The 18804-nt window shown below is 43.3% G+C and overlaps 1 protein-coding gene across 2 annotated transcripts in view; it reads right to left on the reverse strand.

Moving 5' to 3' along the window:
• LOC147634972 (uncharacterized) overlaps positions 1-13530 on the reverse strand; it is a 186732-nt gene extending 173202 nt beyond the window's left edge. For both annotated transcript variants that reach the window (XM_086804235.1, XM_086804233.1), the window contains exons 1-2: positions 13234-13530; positions 12777-12863 (exon numbers count right to left, since the gene is read on the reverse strand). The gene's annotated coding sequence lies outside the window, so the exon portion shown is untranslated. The remainder of the gene's footprint in view (positions 1-12776; positions 12864-13233) is intronic.
• Positions 13531-18804: the final 5274 nt, after the last annotated feature.

Raw genomic sequence — 18804 nt, forward strand, 5'->3', positions numbered from 1 at the left:
TATATGTATATATATATATACATATACATGTATATATATATATACATGTATATGTATATATACATGTATATGTATATATACATGTATATGTATATATACATGTATATGTATATATACATGTATATGTATATATATTACATGTATATCTATGTGTATATGTATATATATTACATGTATATATATAGACATGTATATGTATATATATTACATGTATATATAGATATACATGTATATATATATATACATGTATATGTAAATATACATTTACATATACATGTATATATATATATACATGTATATCTATATATACATGGTATATTTACATATACATGTATATATATATATACATGTATATATATATACATGTATATCTATATATACATGTATATGTATTTATATACATACATATATACATGTATATGAATTCGTATACATGTACATATGTATATATATATATATATATATATATATATATATGTATATATATGTATATATGTATACATATATATATATAGATGTATATACATGTATATATATACATGTATATACATGTATATACATCTATATATCTATATATACATATATACATCTATGTATATGCATCTATATATATATATATACATATATACATATATATACATATATACACATATATATACATATATACACATATATATACATATACACACACACACATATATATATATATATATACATGTATATACATCTATATATATATATATACATATATACATATATATACATATATATATATGACGGTAAGTGGGATCATTTAGCAGTTAATCAGTTCATTCATCAATTTACTGCTCATTTTCCATTAGCTAGGATTACACATCCTCAGGACAGAGTCCACATAGCAACTCCCCACCTTACAAGTGAGGCAGTCACTTGGTGGTAGCATTGGTCTAGTCTTCATACAGACCAGACCACAGGTGTCACAGCTTTTAGTTGGGATACATTTGTTCATGACCTAAAGACCACATTTCTCCCGCCCCAGTATATGACCGGCCTGGCAGATGAGTTTTATGGACTCAAACAGAACGGGTCGCCAGTGCTTCAATTTTCCGAAAAGGTTTTAACTTTAGCACAATAGTTAGGGTTATCTGAGCAGGCCAAGATAGATCAATTCATTCGTGGATTAGATCCCAACATCCGGTTCACAGTTCGCAACTTTGAACCCAGTGCATATGACCGGGCTTTGACTCTTGCTCAGAATGAAGAAATGAAGATGAACAGAGGCAAGCCCAAGCAGTCGTCACAGTCCAGTACCAAACCCCAGCAGCATCAATCCGCTGCTGCGCAACCAGGGAAAGGTAATGCATCTTCTAAAGATGCCAAGAAGGATGGCAGTAATAGCTCTAGTTCAAGGGGTAAGAAGGAGAAGGAATCCAACCTAAGAAAACGCATCACTAGAAGCTATCTTCCTCCAGAGGAGCAAAAAAAATACAAATCAGAAAACAAATGCTTTTTCTGTCATACCATCAGGCATGGTAAGAAGGATTGCCGCAAATGGCAAGCAGAGCAAGCCTCCAAAGCTCCTTCTGCCACAACATCTCCAGCTCCTCCAGCCCCGCCTACTACCACAAATGCAGTTCAGCTTTTACCTTCTATGCATCCAATGCCATCCGTGTTATTTGATGCTACACAGGAGGGTGAGAGCGATGCTGCACAGAAAAGCCTCATCCGAGCTTATGGCTCTGCTAAGAGCCGGCAATTTGTAGTCCTGTTTAACATGGGCAATTCTGAGAACGCCATCTCTCCCCAATTGGCTAACAAGATGAGCTGTACATTAGTGCCATATCATTTGGATGTGGACAGGTTCACACCTAGTCTCCACACCCATATATCTCAGAAGGCACAATATTTTGCCTTTGAAGTTCAGAAGGCCTCATTCCAACGAGATTTCATTCTCTCACCTTTTTGGGGTGTCATGGTATGCCTAAGTCCATTGTTGGGGATAGAGATCCCAGGACTACGAGCCTCTTCTGGTGTAATATGCGGAAGCTCATGCGGAAGCTTAGGAGAAGAATCGGTAACTTCAAAACTCAGAAATCAGCACTCTTTTCGCGACAGAAATTAACGCACAAACTGAAAAGGAGATAGGCAGAAAATAGAGAGAGAAGGGAGAGATGGAGAGGACACAGTATTGGGTCCCAATTACCCTCTGTAGGGCCCCCACCACGGATGGTGTATTTGCTTTATTAGAATGATGAGAAAATCTGAAAGAAAATACAGCAATCTTAGACCTTTTCTTGGCTAAGAAATCTCTGCCCTTGACCTGCAGTCCTTCACCCCTTTGCGTTAGCAAGCCCTTGGCTGTCTTGGCCCCTTGAATTGCTTGAGCACTTGGTGAATGATGAGATAAATGAATGGGATTGTGGGCATCTCCTTTTATACTACCCAATCATGAGCAGTCGACCAGTACTAAAGCAATCGGCCAGTTCCATTTCTGCCCACGACTGAGATCACAGCATTAAATGCTGGAAAAAATGCATAAACTGCTGCGCATCACTTTAATGCATGGCTGGGCACTCATGCGCATGGGAAACACGGCAAGGCACTTAGGCGCCTGCTGCCTAGGAGGCTGGGCACTGAATGCCCCCTGTTTTGGAGGCTGGGCAGCCTGTATGGGCTGCCCCATACTTGCTTTATACCTCTCCCAGGGCTGGATAACCAGTCGGCTACCCCTCGTCTGCCCCTGGGGCTGTCCCACAGCCCCCCCATGGCCTACCCATGGCTGGTGGGTACAGCCAGGGCCTTCCTGGCCCTCATGGGTGTGGTTTCACACCATCCCCAGGCCCACACTACAACTTTGGGTAGCCCTATGGGCTGGCCCCTTGTCCTAAACACTAACTACTCAGTGATCTGGCATCCGGTACCATACCAAATACACAGAGTCACTGACATCGTTCTAGAGGGAGACTCACAGCGCGGACTTGCACTGTTTCATGTGCAGGACAGTGCACACCTGACCTTAGACTCATGTGCAGGACAGTGCACACCTGACCTTAGACTCATGTGCAAGACAATGCACACCTGACCTCGGACGACTGAGATGGATCCCTGGCTGACTCGTCCCAGACTGGTGGGCTCACATGGAACTAGTTCACCATCCCAGGTCCTGCACCTTCTGTACAGAAATGTCTACGTGGCATCCAAGTGCGGGATGCACATGACATCCCCTTCTGCTTAACTTGACGGAAGCTGCATAGCCTCCAAATAATCCGTCAATAACGCCGGATAGTCTTCGAAAAACTCTTTGTCGAGCCATACCGCTTCATGAGTTCCTCGGTCCTGAAACTTTGTGAGGAACTGTCGTAGTCTTCGGCCTGAGCCATGCTTGAAACGGTGCAGAAGGATCTGTTCTGGAACCATAACTTCTGCTTCATCCACAATGTCTGATTCCGCTTCGTCTTTGACCTCTGAAGGGGTTGGACCTGCATATGGCTTTAACCAACTGACATGAAATACATCGTGCATAGTCCAACTCAGAGGTAGCTTTAACTGCATAGACACCTCATTAATCTTTTTCCCGATGGGAAAAGGTCCGAAGCTCCTGAAAGACAACTTTGGGCGTCGCTTGCCCACCTGCTTCAATCTTTGCTTCATAATCCGAAGATAAACCCAATCCCCTTCCGAAAACTTCATATCCCTTCGGTCTTTATTGGCCTGTCGAGTGTAGGCCTCTTGCGCTTTAGCCAATCTGTCTTTTACTGACTCTAAGATCTCCTGGTAAGACTCCGTCACTCCGTTCGCCTCCGGTACTGAAGACGAAGTCCTGGTTAACAACGACTGGAAAGGTCTTCCAAACGCTGCCTCATATGGAGTCCTACCAATAGCTGAAGAAAAAGAGTCATTCAAAACAGGTTGAACTAAAGGCAAATACGATTCCCACTTACCTTGCTAATCGTGGACATAACACTTCAGCACATCAAAGGCCAATTGGTCGTATATCTCTGTCTGGCCGTCTGTCTGTGGGTGGAATGCACTGGAAAAATTCAACTTAGTACCAAAATTATCAAACAATGCCCTCCAAAAATGACTGGTAAACTTGGCATCTCGGTTTGACACTATGGTTCTAGGAATCCCGCCAATCGGGTACCAATGCCGAATGAACAACTGGGCAACATCCTCGACAATCACATTGGCCCTGCAAGGAATAAGCATAACAAATTTGCTAAACCTATCAACAATAGTTAAGCACGGCGTATTATGCTTACTCGGACTGGGAGGCATATTCGTGACAAAGTCCATGGAAATGTCTTGGAAAGGACCCTTAGGAATTGGCAAGGGCTGTAACAACCCTATCTTCTTTCCACGAGGAGCTTTCACCTTTTGACAAATGTCACAGCGTTGTACATATGTAAACACATCACGCCTCATCTTTGGCCAATATTGTCGTTTTAATTTCTCCAGAGTCCAATTCATGCCCCTATGACCACCTGTAATGGCGTCATGGGCATCATGGAGAAGAGTTGCCCGGAATGACTTCATGACACACAGTCGGCCTTTGTAGAAAAGCCAACCATCGCGTTTCAGAAAATGGCATGGTCCTGTGGCATCCAATGCCTGTTCCCACTGAGTACCGAATTCCTCGGAATCCGCGTACGTGTGCTTCATGTCCTCTAGTCATGTACCAACAAGGTCAGGTCTAGTGGTCTGAATCGTAGACACTTGTCCCTTCCTGCTCAAAGCGTCGGCCACTGGATTGGCCTTTCCTAGAAGGTACTCAATCATTCCACCGAATTGCTGGAATATTTGACTCCAACGGTGTTGTCGATCACCCCACTGTGCACTTGGCATTGTCTGAATCCAGCGTAATGCATGTTGGTCAGTGCGAACCTCAAAGTCACGACCATACAGGAAATGTTTCCAATGTTTCAAGGCCCGTATCACTGCTAGGAGTTCACGATCATAGACTGAGTAGTTCTTCTCGGCAGGCAGTAACTTACGAGACATGTAAGCTACTGGATGACCATTCTGTTGCAATACACCTCCAATTGCGATGTTACTCGCATCGGTGATCACCTGAAATGGATCATCCCACGAGGCAAGTGCTAAACAAGGCGCTTCTGACAAAGCCACCTTGAGGTTTTGGAATGCCTCCAACGCTCGTGGAGTCATTCGAATCTTTTGCCTTCTTGTTTTCACTCCCTTTAGCAGATCGGTGAGATCTGCCGAGAGGTCAGAAAAAATCCCAAGTAATGCACCTGGAACAGATAAAATTCTCACTTCTTTTCATTGACGTAGAGCTCGTTGCTTTCCAGCAACTTAAGGACTTTCTCCACATCAATGTCATGCTGCTCAACCGTAGTTGCAAATATGAGTATGTCGTCCAGAAATATGAACACACACTTTCCAATCAAATCCCGGAAAACACGCATCATCATGCAGTTAAATGTAGCTGGGGCGTTCGTCAAGCCAAATGGCATGACCACAAATTCATAGTGGGCCCGTTCTGTACGGAAGGCTGTCTTGGGAATGTCCCCCTCCACAATCCGTACCTGGTGGTACCCACTCTTTAAATCCAGTTTTGAGAACACCTTTGCTCCATTCAGCCTCTCGAGAATATAGTCAATTCGAGGCATCGGGAATCTGCTCTTGATAGTCAGCTTGTTGAGTGCACGATAATCGATACACAAACGGGAAGACCCATCTTTTTTTTTCCGAGAAAAGATCCTTTCATTAGTTATATAAAAACGCCCGTAGGGCTACAAAAGATCCTCTCTGCTCATAAGAAAACAGAGCAGAGAACAAAGCAAGGCAGCCAGGGAGACTCTCCCTAGGTGCTAAAAAGTACAAGTATCAGTACAAAGAACTGAGAGGCTATATCATACAATAGGCGGGGGGAAAAGCCAAACAGGTGGCCTGTAGTGCGAGCGGGGGGACCCCGCGTGTAGGGTAGAGAAGGGGCCGTTGCGCCAAGTGGTGTGAAAGGCCTGGCGCCGCAAGATCGCCTCATCCGAGTCGCCCCGGATGCGGTCATACTGTCCTCGCAGGGTGTGGATCAACTCCTGCCAGATCCCCCGAACAGTCTCTGCTGGTGGCTCCAGTCTCCCCTCAAAGGCCCTGAAGCACCGGGCCCTCCAGGTGAACCATATGGTGAGGCTGCTGAGGAGCTCCCATCGTAGATCCCTCTCCTGTGTCCAGTCGGCGGACAAGAAGTCCGGTGAAGGAACAAGGCGAGACTGGCCCCTAATGAATCTGATGGCCTGGCTGTCCTGCTCCGTCTCATAGCCCATAGCAGGCCCTGACGAAGTCGACCAAGCAGCGGCACCCCACGTATACATACCCTCTGGAGAAAGGGGGGCCAGAATGCCCAGCATCCGCAGCCAAATCTGCTGCGCCTGAGGACAGTCCCATAGGCAATGTCTCTGTGTCTCCCTAGGGTGGCCGCATCGGACGCAGGCCGCCGGAAAACCGCTGTGGACAAGCCAAGTGCCAACTGCAGAGCCCCTGTGGGCGACCAGCCACTGGAAAGTCGAGATCCTGCGTGCCTGTCAACTAGCCCAGATCCTGGTCCAAAAATCCTCCAGGAACTCCTGAGAGAGTCCCTGTAGCCGCCAATGCCCCGATGCAGCTAGAGAGACCATCCTCCTCGCCGGAAAGACCCATCTTTCTTCTTGACAAACAAGATCGGTGCTGCAAATGGCGACACGCTGGGGCGGATGAAGCCAACTTGCAACAATTCTTGGAGTTGGCGGTCCAACTCCGATTCCATTGCCTTGGAAAGGCGATTCGGAAACTTGCTGGGGAGTTCCGAGCCTGGGAGGAGGTCAATCCTATGGTCCTCCGGTCTGGACGGGGGGAGCTAGGGAGGGAGGCTGTCCCGAAGAAAAATCTTCTGGAACTTTTCATGGAGAACCGAGTACTTCTCAGAAGCACTGGCCACCGTCTGGGCTGTCTGGATGTAAATCATCGCACACTGTGCGCCTTTCCTGACTGCTCGCTTAGCCTGCAAGTGGCTTATGAGCGGAAAGTTCGGAAGTCCTGGCTCACACTTAATGGTCACCGGGGCGTTTGACACATTCCGATTGATCTGGAACATGTGCTTGTCCCACTTGACATCAGGGAGAAACTTGTGAAACCACTGAATACTCAAAATTATCTCTGCTCCTACAAGAGGGGCAACCATAAAGTCACGCACAAACTCTATGCCCTGAATCACTAACTTAGCACCTAGAGCTTCATACTTGACGCTTGTTGTCATGCGTGTGCTAAAACCCTCAACCTGTTTGTCCACCGAAGTCAGCTCGAAACGGGCACGCCTAGCGGCCTGTTCCGTGACCACATCCTCCGTGCTGCCGCTGTCAAATAAGACAACGACTCTTTGGCCACCTATGTAGCCAAAGGACTTGAGCAATTCGTTGCGCTCATACTCCTGGTCATGGGCGCCCTTCTGCTTATCTCCGAGCTCCCGGCTAATAATTGCTCCAACTGAAGCACCGGGGTTTGAAGAACTAGGGGTAGCCGCTGGGGTCTGTGTGGGAGCGGAGCTCACCACGGAAGCTGTGTGGAGGCGACGGCGGCGGGCTTTGGAGGCTTCTTCAGACAATCCCGAGAAGTATGTCCTTTTGTATGACAAAAGAAACATATACCCTCCTTCTTGTACTGAGAAAGCTCCTCAGCACTCAACTTGCCACCTGTCTTGCCTGCCTCCGCTTTCTGGTCAGGAGTAAGCTTAGACGCAATTAGGAAAACAGATACTGACAGAGTGATCTTAGCCAGTTGGGGAAGTAAGCTTCAAATTGATGTAACCATGAATAAAGAGTTGTGGGATCGAGTTTACCATTATACTTACTAAAGTTCATTTTCTCGGAAAAATGATTCGAGGGCGCCGCAGTTAGGAAAACAAATACTGATACAGTGATCTTAGCCAGTTGGGGAAGTAAGCTTCAAATTGATGTAACCATGAATAAAGAGTTGTGGGATCGAGTTTACCATTGACAGAGTGATCTTAGCCAATTGGGGAAGTAAGCTTCAAATTGATGTAACCATGAATAAAGAGTTGTGGGATCGAGTTTACCATTATACTTACTAAAGTTCATTTTCTCGGGAAAATGATTCGAGGGCGCCGCCGGTGTCAATCTGGCATCCAAAGCTCTGAGGTAACGCTCGTGTTCCACACGTCGCATGGCGTCGTCTTCTCGTTGTCGAATCTCCAATGCACGCATCTGCAACTCAAGCAAGGAGCTTGGCTGCCTGCGGCTGTAACCCAGCGAGAGGGTCCCTGTGTCGAGGATCTGGTATCTAGGATACGGAAGGAGAGGGAGGAGGAGATGGAAAACGCGACGCTGGAGAGCGGGTACGCTCCTCCAGAGCCAAGATCTGTGCCTTCTGCTCGTCCAACTTGGCTGTCTATTCTGCGATTGCTCACATCATCTGCTGAAACATGTCTGTGACACTCAAGCCTGGTGTCCTAGTTGGGCTGCCTGGTGCAGTCTGGTCCCATGGTTCTTGGTCTCTCTCGTCGTCGAAGCTCGCCATAGCAAGAAAATGCACTTCCTTTCCGGAACGCAATCTGACCATCCACTATCTGTGTGGGAGACGTCCGGAGGCTTCCGGAGGCTAAAAACCAACCGTCCTTCGAGGGACAGGAGTCACTCCGAAAGGGGTAGTCCACCGGCGTCTAAAAACCAACCACACGAGCGAGAAAAAATTCTGGTTTTTTTGCTGAATCTTTGTACTTGAAGTAGGCTCTGATACCACTGTAATATGCGGAAGCTTCGGAGAAGAATCGGTGACTTCAAAACTATTAGAGTCTTAAAAAAGGGGAGATAGTCCTATGCAAAATATAGATCTCCCATATTTTTATACTTTTTGTCTCCCTATTCTATACTTTTCTCCTTACCCTCTCCCCTAATACTCTCCCCTCTACTCTCCTCCCTACAAAAAGAAGTATTATTACCTTGTCCATGGAGAGATGTATGGTTTTCATCACTACAAGCATGGGGGGGGGGGGCATAATGAAACTAAAATAGTGACATAAATTTTGAGTATAGCTTAGTGAGAGATGGAGAGGACACAGTATTGGGTCCCAATTACCCTCTGTAGGGCCCCCACCACGGATGGTGTATTTGCTTTATTAGAATGATGAGAAAATCTGAAAGAAAATACAGCAATCTTAGACCTTTTCTTGGCTGAGAAATCTCTGCCCTTGACCTGCAGTCCTTCACCCCTTTGCGTTAGCAAGCCCTTGGCTGTCTTGGCCCCTTGGATTGTTTGAGCACTTGGTGAATCATGAGATAAATGAATGGGATTGTGGGCATCTCCTTTTATACTACCCAATCATGAGCAGTCGGCCAGTACTAAAGCAATCGGCCAGTTCCATTTCTGCCCACGACTGAGATCACAGCATTAAATGCTGGAAAAAATGCAGAAACTGCTGCCCATCACTTTAATGCATGGCTGGGCACTCATGCGCATGGGAAACAAGGCTGGGCACTTAGGCGCCTGCTGCCTAGGAGGCTGGGCACTGAATGCCCCCTGTTTTGGAGGCTGGGCAGCCTGTATGGGCTGCCCCATACTTGCTTTATACCTCTCCCAGGGCTGGATAACCAGTCAGCTACCCCTCGCCTGCCCCTGGGGCTGTCCCACAGCCCCCCCATGGCCTACCCATGGCTGGTGGGTGCAGCCAAGGCCTTCCTGGCCCTCATGGGTGTGGTTTCACACCATCCCCATGCCCACACTACAACTTTGGGTAGCCCTATGGGCTGGCCCCTTGTCCTAAACACTAACTACTCAGTGATCTGGCATCCGGTACCATACCAGATACACAGAGTCACTGACATCGTTCTAGAGGGAGACTCACAGCGCGGACTTGCACTGTTTCATGTGCAGGACAGTGCACACCTGACCTTAGACTCATGTGCAGCACAATGCACACCTGACCTCGGACGACTGAGATGGATCCCTGGCTGACTCGTCCCAGACTGGTGGGCTCTCATGGGACCAGTTCACCATCCCAGGTCCTGCACCTTCTGTACAGAAATGTCTACGTGGCATCCAAGTGCGGGATGCACATGACATCTGGAGTGCTTTATTTGATGACATGGGGACTAAACTTGAGTTTTCATCAACTTATCATCCCCAGACTGATGGCCAAAGTGAAGCTGCAAGTTCAGCTGTGTTATTTGTTGAAGTGTTATGTGGCAGATCAAAAGACTGCATGGGAGAAATATCTTCCACTTGTAGAGTTTACCTACAACAACACAGTTCATGCCTCCACGGGAAAGGCCCTGTTTGAGATTATTTATGGCAAAGTGATCTTGCCACCCATCCTTCGTACAAAGGATGAGATTTTTGCAGCTGATGAGTATGTGCGTGACTTGGATGTAGCCTTTCCTTAGGTGCGGACAGCCATTGCAAGGTCACAAGATAAGCATAAAAGGGCTGCTGACAAGCATAGAAGAGACATGCAATGACATAAGTTTTGGAAAGTGTTGCTTGAGGTAACTCCCTTTATGCAACTCTCCGAGGATGAAAGAGAACTTTCAGCCTCATGGTATCTTGGGAAATCTGTCAAGCAAGGTTGTCCGCTTAGTGCACTTTTGTATGCCATCACGACTCACCCAATACTCCTTTACATGGACAAATTGACATGAGATGGCCAGCTACATGGTCTCTCCATGGCTGATTGCACACAATTTGTGGCACAAGCATGTGCTGATGACTCTTTCTTTTTTAGAATACAGAGGCTGATGTAAGGACTCTCATGAAAGTACTGTCCCTCTATGGTTTGGCTACAGGATTACATGTAAATTTCCAAAAATCAAAGTTGCTCCCTTTGAAAGATTATGATTGGCATCAACTTTAGTGGCCAGGTCACATCCTCCCACCTAAAGAGATAGTCAGGCATCTTGGTTATCCCATTGGTTGGAAATTGTCTTTGAAAGATGAAATTCAATGGGTGATGGCCAAACTGCACTCTAAAAATGAATATTGGAAATTATCTACATGGCCTCTGCATGTGCGATTGCATATAGTTCAATCAATAATTATAGCATATGTCCAGTTCTATCTTCCGCTCTTACCTTGGTCGAGCAGACAGATTGACAATTTCATGTTTAAAGCAATGGAATGCTTGTGGAAAAGCAAAGCGGATAGAAAAGGGTTGTGTTTGTTAAGGCAAGACCTTATATGTTCACCCAAAATGCATGGTAGGCTCAATGTTCTTAACATTCATTATCATATATTAGTAAGGAAAGCCACTCTTCTACTTGCATTTATAGAGCAAGTCAAGCCATGGGCACACATGCTGGGAGCTTTGTGCACTAACATGCAAACAAATGCATATGGACATTGAATCATCAATTATGATTATATAATCTTTGGGCATTTCCATGGTCGTATTCCAAGCTCTCCATATTCGACTACTCTCATTCAGATTGCCAAGCTATATTGTGTCACCTACAATGGTCTGGCAGACCTCCAAATAGGGAAACTCACTATTATTGCAGAGTATTCATTGGAGTAGGGTTTTTGATCCACCGCTTGCTTTGTCTCAACCAAGAAAGGCATATAATCTTTCTACATTGGGAATTCGGCGTATATTTGACGTCTTGGATGAAAATGGTTATGTTCTCACTTTCCCATGTGCAAATTAGACAATGCAATTTGGGGATGCATCACTGACCAATCTGGAGAGTCGTTTCAGAAATAATGCAACCCTTTCAACGAGTCCCAATGCTTGAGCAAACACTCAGAATTCAAGATTGGTGTTTTAATAGGCACCTTCCAAGATTTACTCTTGTATCATTTGGTAACTTATCTGCAGCCAAGGCTTATAGGTTGCTCTTACCACCTCCAGGGATTGAGGATCATGCAAATCGCCTATGGCATATGTCAAAATCTCTTCCTTGCTAGAAAGCTCCATTGAAAAGAATTTGGAAGAGTGGATTACCCCTCAAGCATCAATTGTTTCTATGGATATGTCTAGTTGGGGTATTCCCAATGGGATCTCTTTTGATATGAAGGCGTATTGCCATTGCTTCTTGCAGGCGTTGCTCTCATCCTTCAGAGACAATGCCTCACCTTCTGTGGTATTGTTTGCACTCTCAGGATTTTCTATATGGACAGGCTTTTTGGTTGCCTTTCTCCTCCCCTACCAGACTATACAAACTTCCTTGACTAGACCAGATTCTGGGCATTGTGGACTATCTATCATGCTCGGAATCAGTTGCTCTTCTCTGGAGATTCAGTTCACTTGTTTGTTTATTTCCGGAGAGCCCTTCTCCAATCCCTCCGAGATTCTCATGAAATCGGAGGACTTTCCTTCCAGCAATTAGAAGTGTTTTCCCACTGTTTTTGAGCTGAGTAGTAGTTGCCCCATCTGGGACAGCTATGAATGTATATTTTGTTCTTTTGAATGGGACAGTGGTTTCACTATTAAAAAATATGTGTGTGTGTGTGTGGGGGGGGGGGGGGGGGTAAATTCCTAGGAAATGAATTATTTGTTGCATTTTATGAAATGCCAAAAATAACAAGCATGCAAGCAAACAAATATAGAAATGTTCTTTTGAACATATTGCAACTCATAAATGATCTTAATTTTCCTAAATTGTATAAGATAAAACTATTTTTTATTAATTATTGTAACTGACTAACTTGCTAAATATGTTGGGAATAATAAATATATAGATGTGTTCAAGTTCAAAAATTAATAAATGCTGCTCAGAAAAGAAAAAGAGAGGAAATGAAATCATAATTGAAATAAAACCAAGAATAAATGTTGAAAACAAAGCCCATATAACTACCTGGTCAGATGATGATTGGGTGGTGCTTCTGTTGCTGTGCTGACCATCTTTTCTATCAACGGAGCGAGACGATGGGATCATCTTTGTCTGTGAGAACAGAGTGAAAACGATTTAGAGTTCAGAAACACACACCAATATTCAAACGTTCTTTGATTAACAATTCCGACATTTTAGTTCATCAGAGATGATCACAATACACTCTGCGGGGTGAAGATTTATTTTTCATTTTCCGGATTATTTGATTCATACTTAATAGAGCCTCTTTCTTGCGCGCACGCGTGTGTGTGTGTGTGTGTGTGTGTGTGTGTGTGTGTGTGTGTGTGTGTGTGTGAGAGAGAGAGAGAGAGAGAGAGAGAGATTGATTTTACCCGCTGAGAGCAACGATTTGGCGGCTAAGACGGCTACCTGGGGGGGGAGAGAGAGAGAGAGAGAGAGAGAGAGAGAGAGAGAATTGTACCTGTACAGAAAGTTTGCCAGTTACGAGCGTTTATATAAGGTAAAAAGTTTACCTTACAAAATTCCCAAATTGACATTTAAATACAAACAGGGACCGGATCGATTAATGGAGAATAATCTTTTCTTGAAGGTTGTCTGTGGACTTAGAGAGTGCGTGGGTTCGACCTTTGAAATTAAATTGACCGCGTTAAAGCGACTGATTAATTAATTAATCGATGCAAATAATAATAATATATAATCCTTTGATATCTTTGATTCTCAAAATATGGGACCTTCGGGTGCCAAATTTTGTTTGGGTAGTTTGGAAGTGGTAAGGTGATGGGACCTTAGGGAAAAAAATGGAGTCTTAGACTTGCGGTTGGTGTGAACGTTTGTTTCAAAAAAAAAAAAAGGGCTCAGCAAGCTTCCAAATTCTTCCATGGAAGCAATAAAAAAGGGTGGACAAGAGGGCAAAAGCCCTACCAAATGGGGAGAGAGAGAGAGAGAGAGAGAGAGAGAGAGATGGTTTCATTGGTTTCTCTTGCAAGTGAGTGGTATATGCAATATCAAACAAGAGTGCGAGAGTGAGAGGCTGGAACAATAGGAAAAATTAAATTACAATTAAGAGAGAGAGATCTCATTCCTTGACCCTGCGATGAAAAAAGAGAGAGAGAGAGCACGATGTACAAACAAAGAGACGAAATTGCATGTGGCGGGCTTCCAATCAATAGTCTCTGATTTCCCATGGCAAACTTCTACACCATGGCATGTTGGTGCTCCGATTCGCACATGGGTTGACAACGTGCTCTTTCACGTCGTGGCTCAAGTCAAAATCATAGAATTACCTCTCAAGCATCGATGGCATGATGCACTATGAGAACATAGTTATAGGCATTTTGGCCACAAATCTAGAAAATATTCAGCTCCATAGACCAAGATATCATAAGAACACTAGAATATAATCAGCTCCCTAGAGATAAACCAAGATATCATAAGAATTTACTAAAATATAATTAGCTCCATAGTGGCAAGATATCATCAGAATGTGGAGAAACAACGAGCTCCATAGCCAAGCTATAAATTTGTGTACTCCATTGTGGCTGTCCATAACAGTGCTCACAAACAACCTGCGATAGGTCCATGGCTGTCATTTCTTATTCGAGCCGGCCGCTCATCGAGATTATTTATAAAGATCATCCTCTCATATTTTTTATTGTGCTTGTAAGGATGCCGCCAAAAAGATTCCCTCTCGGTGACGTCATTAATTATGCGCCTGCTCCTCTAACACCATGTCTTCTCTGTCTCACGAAGTAGAGCCAACGTAGTATACTATTTAAAGAAATGCACCTACAAATCATCAATCTTCAAGGATACTCACATCCCCTAAAGGTCCCTTGTGCATTCCCAATAAGTTTGTTGTGAAGAGAAAAGCAAGATCGCAAGGTTTGTTTCTTGTACACTTTAAGGAGCATAGTACTTTGTAACAACCATACAACTTTGTGTTGGATTGGTTGTGTGTGTTGAACAACCATTAAAGTTTCCTACATAACTCGTTATGTTGTTTTCTATCTTGAACAAATATGATCGCGTCATCTACTTGCCACCTTAACTAATTGCATGCTTCTGTATTTCAAACAAACATGATCGCAGGATCTTTTGACACTCCCAATATGAAAGGCAAGAAGGTTGTATCGGATCCTTCTATTAGCAACTGCCCGAAATTCCTTGTTGCAACAAAGAAGACCAAGCTTTTTGAAGTCTCCGTGAAAGACATTGGGGATTGGAAACGGTGATATAGATATATCCAACTGAGAGCCTCTTGAAGAGTTTGTTCGTATGGAGTGTCTTAAAGAAATGTTTGCATTAGAGGAGGGAGGAACGCTAAACCATCTTCATTTCCAAATGGTGGTTTCTCTCATGGCACCCTCACTGATAAGTATTGGCAAGTTGATAAAAAGGTACATGCAATGGGACTTCTTCATTCCTGAAGGAGGATTGGTTATGTGTAGAGAACTATGTCAAATATGCATGCACACTTTCGAAGGTATGCTTGGTTACTACATTAAGGATCCTCACAAAAGCCATTTCAAGATCTTCTGCCACAACGTTTCATCTAAAGAAATAACTCATGGGGCTGGCAACTATATGCTCTCTATGGTCAAGGAGGTCTAAAGAATAAGGTATGCCTTTCACTAGTCAATCTGTTCGAGTGTGCATATGTGTTCATGGAAAATACATACTTAATAAATTCCGTGGCAAAAATCTTGAAAACACTCCTTCGAATGATACACACTGGAAAATACTACCCTGTTGCATCATGGATCATACGTAAAATAGGGAATGGTATGGATAGAAAGCGCGCTTCTTCAATTTGAAAAGTGATTAAAATCTCCCACTTGACACAATGCACTGACATTGAAAGTATTTTCTACATGGACATACCAACAAGAAGATATTTCTATGCAAACAATATAGAAGAATAAAACCATGGAAGTGATCATGATAGTAATGAACACAACGAGCCAGGTAGTCATCAAAATCCAATTATGGTTGCTGCCGAAGAGTCTGTTGTGCGAAAGAAGACTATACCAACACTTATTTTTTTGTTCAAGAAAAAACTACAAAGTTTAAGGAGGCAATTATAAATAGACAAGACTACGTGCCTCTCTCTCCCACTTATTTTATTTTTTTGCATTAGGCACCCTATCTCTAATCTTTATTATACACAACTTACAACCTCTCCAAGTGACCAAACGAGATGGAGAAAAAGGTCCACGAAGAGAGAGGATTTTTGGATTTGAAATTTGAAATTCAAGCTTGGGTCATGTTCGGGAAAGTATTTTTTGTTGTATGGCCTGACTACAACAACAGGTGTGTCACTTGTGATACTAAAATGGCTTTTTGTGTACATATACATGATACTAAATTAGCTTTAAGAATGGCTTTTTGTGTACCTAATGGCTCCACTTTGTTGTAAAACTCAAAGCATCCAACATATTAAAACAAACTTTAAACTACATAGCATCACAAATATTTTTGAAAGATGGCTCGTAAAAATGATGTAGATAATCTCTTTAGTTTCTCATAAGGCTCTTCACACTCATCAAACCATACAAACACAAAAGTTTAAAGGTCGACGCGTAATCTATGTTTACATGAAGATGAATCTTCGATAATAGCCTACATGACCCATCAACCATTACACTTCTTTAGGGTTACGTAGTGGAGGCAACTCTAAGATTACTTTGATTTTGCCTTCATCAATAGATATGCTAGTCTTGGAAACTATGTGACCAAGTATCACCCCATGATTTACCATGAACTTGCATTATTCAAGGTTTAAAGATATTTTGTAAAGTCTATATCTTAGAAAAACTTTCTGAAGAGACAGCCTAAATGCTCTTTTCAAAGAGATGCAATATTAAGGTCATCCATAAAAATCTCTAAGAATTCCCTGAGATAACCACTGAATGCTGCACACATTAGTCTTGAAAATGTGGCTAGGGCATTTGTTAAGCCAAAAGGCATAACCTTATAGGAAGTTGTAAGCCTCTTTTCTAACCACTCTCTCTAGGATATGTTAAATGGTAGTGGGGTAGTGATCATTCACCTTTGCTGCATCTATGTTCTTTAAATCAACACACACTTGGAGTTTCACTGAGATAACCTCTAAATTCTACACACATTAGTCTTTGGAATGTGGTTGGGCCATTTGTTAAGCCAAAAGGCATAACTCAGAGTTTCCCTAAGGTAAGCTCTGAATGCTGCACACATTAGTCTTTGGAATGTGGATGGGACATCTGTTAAGCCAAAAGGCATAACCTTATAGGAAAAAGTGTCGCATTTTGTATAATGAACATTATCTTATGTTGGTCAGCATGATCAATATGAACCTGATTATATCTTGAGAAACCATCTTGGAAGTTGTAAGCCTCTTTTCTAGCCACCGATCCTTCATCGTTGCCACATTTACTTTCTTTAAATCAAAACACACTCAAAGTTTTCCATTCTTTTTAGGCACAACCACAATCGGAGAGACCCATTTAGTGTAATCAATTTCATAAATAAACTCTGCTTTGATGAGTTTATCTAGTTTGTCTCGAATTAATTTGGCATAATTTGGATTCATAGGTCGAAATCATTATCTCATTGGTCGCACATCATCCATAATAGTAACAGTGTGTTTGTAGACTTCAGGTGATACACCCTTCATGTTTTTGTACTTCCAAGATAGCACATCGTGAAGTTCCTTTAGTAGATCAATAAGATCTCATTCTTCCTCTCATCAATGAGGTCAGTCATAATGCATCATGAATGTCCTTTCTAAGATAACATCATAGTTCGTGGGCTTGGGAAAATCCATGATAACAAAGGTATGCTCAAAGATTATGCCACACGTTTTCATGTGCATTCAACTGATTTTCCCGAAGGGTTGTTTAAGATAACCATCAACCATCTTAATTGATACTCTTGTGGGTTCAAGTCCATGTTTTCTCACTTTCCCTAGCATGTTTTAGTGGATATGCCAACACTAGCTCTACCACCATCAAGGATGGCTGTAATCATAAAACCTCTATAAGAGATTGGAAGTGTAGCGTTCATATCTTTAATTTCATAATCCTAGTACTCTCCCACCTTGTTTATTGGAAATTTTGGAATGCTTTAATCCAGATCAAGGTTTGAATCATCCTAGATTCATCATTTTTTACTCTACAACGGCCACCAAGCCAAAATTATACATCATTCCACATTCCATGCTTACCTTTTAACTATTGATGTAAGGGAATACTCATGGGAGTAGTGTCAGGACTATGGTCCTACGGAAGTCGAACCCTAGCATAAGTTAATAGCTTTCGGAGTCTCGAGAGTATTATTAGTGCTAGCGGGGTTCAGGGGTTAATGGGCGTTAGGGTTTCTCGTTGGGTTTTATACCAAAACCCTGGCCTGTGTCCACACCTCCTAGCCCGGCCGCCCATCTTACTTAAGAGCCGTGCTGGCTAGGAGGTGTGGACACAGGCCAGGGTTTTGGTATAAAACCCAACGAGAAACCCTAACGCCCATTAACCCCTGAACCCCGCTAGCACTAATAATACTCTCGAGACTCCGAAAGCTATTAACTTATGCTAGGGTTCCGTAGGACCATAGTCCTGACAAGTAGACAAAATCGTCTACAACAATTCCACACCCCTAGGTTGTTTACTTTGTATTGGGACCCTTAGGGAATCAAATTGATATTGCAGTAAAAGGTCCTAGATTAGACACATTTCATGTCTTAATACTTTCACTTTCCATCTATTAAGGAAGGGTTCCTAATGATCCCATAAGTGAATCAAGGTTCAAAACCATGTTTTGAAGATTTAGGAAGAGTGTCAACATTAATGACAGAAGGAACTTTGGATCTTTGTGGAGATTTAGAAGTCATATATTGCCAAACTGTTGGAAACATGGATCCTCCCACTTCCCGGGAGGTCACCCATCCCAATTATGTTCTTACGTAAGCGTGCTTAACTGAGGTGTTCCACAAACTGGTCTAGCCATCCAAAGCCCAGAACCTTAAGGTGTTAGGTGACCTCTGGTTATCAAATTTGTAGAA

Source organism: Cibotium barometz, chromosome 10, assembly GCF_041138505.1.
Source record: "Cibotium barometz isolate CiBa-2024 chromosome 10, ASM4113850v1, whole genome shotgun sequence".
Lineage (NCBI taxonomy): Eukaryota > Viridiplantae > Streptophyta > Polypodiopsida > Cyatheales > Cibotiaceae > Cibotium > Cibotium barometz.